This window comes from Argopecten irradians, chromosome 1 (assembly GCF_041381155.1).
Source record: "Argopecten irradians isolate NY chromosome 1, Ai_NY, whole genome shotgun sequence".
In the NCBI taxonomy this organism is placed as follows: Eukaryota; Metazoa; Mollusca; class Bivalvia; order Pectinida; family Pectinidae; genus Argopecten; species Argopecten irradians.
In genome coordinates, this window is record NC_091134.1 from 65,377,335 (window position 1) to 65,383,460 (window position 6,126).

The window sequence follows — 6,126 nt, forward strand, 5'->3', positions numbered from 1 at the left end:
ATACATATTCATGACATAATGACATTGTGCTGCTTAAATTACATACCACATGTTGATATCCCAGCTGTCAGGGTATTCTGTACAGGCAGTATCAGCCTAGCTGTTCTTGAGCAGTGTTTCCTGGTGGCCCGAGACTGGAAAATAATAGATGTCCTTGAGATATGAAGTAGAAATATCACACATAAAAATGTTCATCATGACAATTTTCTTTTAAAATATCTTGGTTTACAATACCCCAAAATGTCGAAACTTTGATTTAGAACAAAACTGAAGTGAATATAAACTGGGACGAGAGAACCACGATGTTTAAGAAAACATGACGGTTTCTCCACTTACACTGATCCACAGGGAAAAATTACAAATAGCGGTGTCAACATGTCAAGATAAAAAACAGTCATGCCTCAGATAAACTTCATAACTTCACTAATATATCTAAAATTACAATCTTGAACCAACATTCCTTAATGCCACAAAATCCATCTGCAATGTATTAATATATTTTTCAAAGTTATGTGTTATTAATATATTAAATTTCACACCATAAATGTATATAACAGAGTAAGTGAATCTAACAATACCTTATCGACTATGCCAAAGTTACTTTACCTGGAGAAATCTACTGATAAGTGCCTTTTCAGAGTAAATAAAGATCTGGTTAACTCTAGCCATATTTAGGTTGAGTAGACCTCGTCGGTGTATTTAAGTTAATTAACAATATTATCAGTTGTGTATCGCTTTGTGTGAGTTTAGTGGAAAATTCCTTATCAAGTCTAAATTGTACCTACTAGAAAGGAGTATGTATAAAGCCTATTACTGAAGTAGAGTTTGGTAACATTTATCTAGGAAGACCTTCATTGATCGGTATGTCAGAACAGAAGTAAACATCATTGTGCCACAAGATTAACCCCTCATTGTTCAATTAATCGAAAACACCTGTTATAACACTGTCATATATATTCAGTCTATGCATGTCAGCTTAACACACATAGGTTTTAGTAATCACTGTTGTATATAAAGAGTTTTTATTTGAACACCACTATCAATGGAACTGAATCGTAATGGTTTTCTGGAGATTAGCAGGTTCTTTGCTGAATAATTACATAATAATCAGAAACATAAAACGCCTGCTCAAAGTATCACTACACCAGCGGAGCATTAATTCAAAACACAGATACAGTGAATTAGTTATAAACATGTTAATTTTGACAAATCTCTATTTTCTTTTTTGTGATATCTCCTGCTATATTAAATGGTAGTTTTAATTGGTTAAATGTCATTTATAAATTGGATTCACCACTGTCTACCCAAAATAATACCTATTTTTATTTCAGCATCTATCACTCAAAGTTTGTTTTTTAAGATGAACGACCACGTAAACAACATACCATACGATTTCTTGGTTGGGTGGTGTTTGAAAGATAGTCAGGCTAATCACAGTTTAACAACAATTTTCGTATCAAGATAAATCCATTTCTTGTCTAATAAACTTGATTTTGTGTAGAATTCAAAGGTATATTGTCCTTTACCTACAATTATATCATTACAGATTGTGCAGCAAATAAAAAAAGTGAAACGGACACTGATGCTTAAATCATGAGTATACAAAGCTGGAAAACGATTTGTAACTTGATTTTAGAGACGATTGCTTCACATATATTTGATCTTCATCTTAACAGTGTTTTCCATACACCCTTATGAAAAACAATGCATTATTAGTGTTAATTTTCGACACGTACAGAAACGTACTTTCCACCTTGTATGATGTGTGTACATACCTGTGAGATGCCACGTTGCAGCCCTTAGTTTTTATCGTTTTATCACAAGCCGACTGATGACATTTTCCCAACAACAACTCCTATAACTCCTTATTAGGTAGAGCTCGGTACATCTTTAATGCCGTATACCACACAACTATATTTAAGTATTTGTACTGTTAAACACCGACACACCAGGTCACTTACATTCAACCAGTAATTACCGTTGCCATATTTTTATCAAAAGTCATTTCTTATCATAAAAACAAGCATTAGGAGACCACTCTTGGATTCAAATCAATCATATAACCTACAGCTACTGAGATTTATCTGATAAAGGTAATAGTAAAAAAATAGTTTAATGCATGTGCCTCTGAATCATGTTTTTGCATTTAATGTGCAATATCGACATTGTGTGCTACACGAAAAATAAATATTTCGCTTTAGACTCCATTAACTAGCCAAACTAAAAATTATGAATGTGTTTAGAGTAAGTACTGGAGTTGCACATTACTGCCACAGACGGCTGAGAGCTGGAATATTAAAATCAGCACGGTGCTCGTTATGTTTGTTATAATTTATATCACGTCTGTAATCAAACTAATTAATGATTTGGGAGATGTGATTTTAAAGTATTTCATCAATCAACATATTTTTAGTAAAGTGAGAGTTTTGAGTTCTAGCATTTAATAACATTATAAGAGTAGAGGCGAGTATTTCAGATTACTTCAATGTTTTAGAATTTGCCTGAACCGGGCTGCAATACCCAACTTCATTGTAAAAAAGTATGGCGGTGAGAAGTTAAAGTAAAGACTTGTTTAAACAGAGACTTGAATCAGCATCATCTTACCTGTGATGCCATTGGGAACACAAACTGATCGGAATATCCCCAATCAAATTATAGATAGAATAGCTAAATACAGACACACCAATGAGACCCACTGAAGGTGGACAAAACTCTGCTTTGACAAAGACGGTGTGATTAAATCTGGACAGATCTATGAAGTATTTATAGCATTTAGCTAGTGTTTCTTTGTCAATAAGATATGCTGATGCGTTTGTGTAGTTTACAGAGAATCAAATGTATAAATCAATCATATAAATTGTGAAGCATACTTTTTTTTGTATTAGTACAATATTTTAGCCGAACTAGTTAGGCGAAGTACATTTTCGTAACAAAGAAAAGTTTATTAACCTTAAAAAGCTAGTAATTTTTATGACTCAAAATTATCAAGTACTGATTTAAAAATAAAAAAAAATCAGGAAGGTATTACCTTAAAGGTACAAATGTATAATTGAGAAAATGAGTGTTTTATTTGATATACCACTATAAAAAGTTGCAAAGTTTTTTAACCAGAACACATTAAATGGCTATTAACATTTCCGAATCAATATCAACCTGGGTTGTCTTGCTACCGAACAAAGTCGAGGACTGCCTCCAGCTGGGGTATTTTAAGCCAGTATGTAAACATAGGTTGGATGGTGTATATAAATACAGATATGGAGAAGTAGTAAGTCTTGCCTCGAGGGATTTGATCTATCAACTCATCTACAGGTGCTAAAAGGACAGGTGCTTGTTCGGGTTATTTACGTGCGATATATGCTGATACATACACCGTCTATAAACAAAAATCTATGATGCGAAAAAATGAAACATTCATAGTTACTTATTGATTTATAAAATATGACAATTTTATTCAAAACTCAATAACACCAATAATACAAAAAACTTAATTAATCACCCCAGGAATTATTACGAGAGCATTTTAAAAGTAAACATAAAACTGATCTACGTGCTCTTGATGTTGGAATGTTAATATTGAATTAATATGACACATGACTAAGTGCATACGACCCGCGGCGTAACGTTAGACAGATACACTTACAGATGAAGTTTTTAGGCGTTCCGTAGATCAAATAAAATGCTTTGTTAAAACATTGGTTTGAACAAAAGTATGTATTTGTGATTTTATGGAAATGATATGTTTTAACGATCAACAACATAGACAACCCAATAAAATTCAATTAATGTACAATCTTTTTCCAGATCTGACTAGGGTAATAACTCTGCTAACTCTAGCAAAATGTGTTTGTGTTTGTCTAAACCATCATGAAACTATGTACATGTACTTCGAATATAACTAGATAACTTTTATAGTGCGTTGCTATTGCATGCTTAAATGGAGGTCAATTTGCTCTAAAAAAGCATGATAATATGAAAACATTGCTTTATATAGAACAAATGGTTCATCCATGTTTCTTTGCTTACATTTTACCAATTTAACTGCTGTGGTGCAATGTATTTAACATGAATCAGGTAATATAGCACTACTGAATCTGAATACGCGTATAAGTTTTATTTATCAGATATCATTTATTTATTTGTTTGATTAATTAAAGCAATAGGGCAAATACAACTAGATAACTGAATTTGATCTGCAGTCTAGTATATAATAAAATAACAATAACTCATCTTCCTTTCTTATTAAAAAAACACCCCTTGTCACTAGAACGTCATTATCTCCATTACAAACGTCAAAAACGTTCCAACGAAATTCTTCAATTACTCTCTATTAAATACCATAGCCAATCTTAACTAAATTCTTAACGACAGCAGTGTTAGAGCTGAAGATTCTTGGACATGTATCAGTTAACTATGAATAAACTAGTAGAAAAGCGATAACAATAGGATACATACCTTCCTCGTCTTAATGTACCGTAGAAATCACTTATTGTATTGAATAGTGTTATTTCTGAAATAAAAGGATATATAGAAGCTTGATAAACACTTCTCCATTAGAGAAGCGAAGTGAAACAACTGTTAAAAACCAGAGTAATTAACGTGTGTCCATTTATGATGTAGCTAACGTGATGCAATGTAAGATAAATGATCGTGGATCGAACAACTGAAATACCGACACTCACGTCTGTAAATGCCACTAATATATCCATCAGATAAGATGTATGTGACCTATATTCCGCGGATCAACTGTAAGATCAGGTTTCAGTTGAAATAACTCTAGTGGATGGATCATTTCACCCGTTCTTAACGTTTGCTAAAATAATTCTCTCTGGGGCCTAGAACAATGGTGTCAAAAGTATTCATCATAGCGCAGGCCCAACGCTTATAGTTTTGTGCGTGAACTCAAACATAACAACCCATTTCATATTATAGCAACCATGTTTTCCTCAAGAATCACTCAAAATATCAAATAAGATCAATAAAGAACCATATCCTTATACCCGTCTATACTATTACGGAGGCACGATGAGTGTTGGTTCCAAAAATATATCAAAATATATCATAACTTAGAGTAAAGTGGTTAATATTTCACGAATTCCATAATATCAGATATCATAAATATCTAGCACAACGTTGATATCACTGACAGTTACAAAATCCATCCTGATACAAGAATAAGATATTCAAAGTGTTAAACGTGACCTTAATGATTGTAATCCTACTGAATTGGCAAAACAATGCCAGATTGAGTTTGTGGCTATGTTGATGCAATGCAAGTATCCTATGTAAATACTTTGTCAGACGTGTACTTCTGGACTGTAATAGATGCTCATGAACGAAATTTGAAATATGAAATTACATAACCATTTTCATTCTTGTGATTAAGATTCACATTTTACAGTATTATTCAGACCCAGAATTAATATTGTGTTCTTATTATACACTATTATATTTTCAATACATCTTGATTTATATGAGTATCTGCTATTCAGATATAATTTTGATTACTCTCGATATCAGTGTAATGACTTACTCAAGATCCCTTTCATATTATGATCCAGACATGAGAATAATAGTCCCACTGAAGCGTGTCCATCCGTCCCCGAGCCGCTATCTGTGTTGCCTTGTGTATCTGTAGTGTGTACTTCCTGTGTAAAACCAACATAAACATTACAAACCTATCTCTGGTATACAGTGTCTTATTCACTGTCGTCCGTCTAGCAGTACATCCTGTCACATCCTCCTGTGTATTACGTGTGACATCACAACATTAGGACTGTCCTGTCTGTGTAGTGACATATACTTTAATATATCCTATACAGATACTCTGGACTAGTATCACATCCTACATTGTTTTACAGTTCCGTTCACCCTGTTGCTAGTGCACATGTTACATTTTTGAATAACGTACCCCATGTCCTATTCCTTAGCACCCCTGTGTCTCCTTTGAGTAGGGATACCGTCCTACATGCCGTGTTACCTCGCCGCCTGTTGGTCACAGTAATAGTAGTATACACAGAATACTGCTATTTTAGGCATATTTCCTGTTTCTTCAATCCTACACACTGTAAGCGTTGCTACACATTTGAGATTTCCGCTTGAAAACTTTCACGGTTTTCCATGCTTGAG

The 6,126-nt window shown here is 33.5% G+C and overlaps 1 protein-coding gene across 2 annotated transcripts in view; it reads right to left on the reverse strand.

Moving 5' to 3' along the window:
- Positions 1-6,126, reverse strand: part of LOC138305598 (proline-rich protein 5-like) — a 28,336-nt gene extending 22,210 nt beyond the window's left edge. Inside the window, exons 1-4 of one of the 2 annotated variants that reach the window (XM_069245908.1) lie at positions 5,909-6,126; positions 5,531-5,645; positions 4,453-4,507; positions 47-134 (exon numbers count right to left, since the gene is read on the reverse strand). The gene's annotated coding sequence lies outside the window, so the exon portion shown is untranslated. Of the gene's footprint in view, positions 1-46; positions 135-4,452; positions 4,508-5,530 lie in introns of both variants that reach the window. The other variant, XM_069245911.1, reaches the window with a different exon arrangement.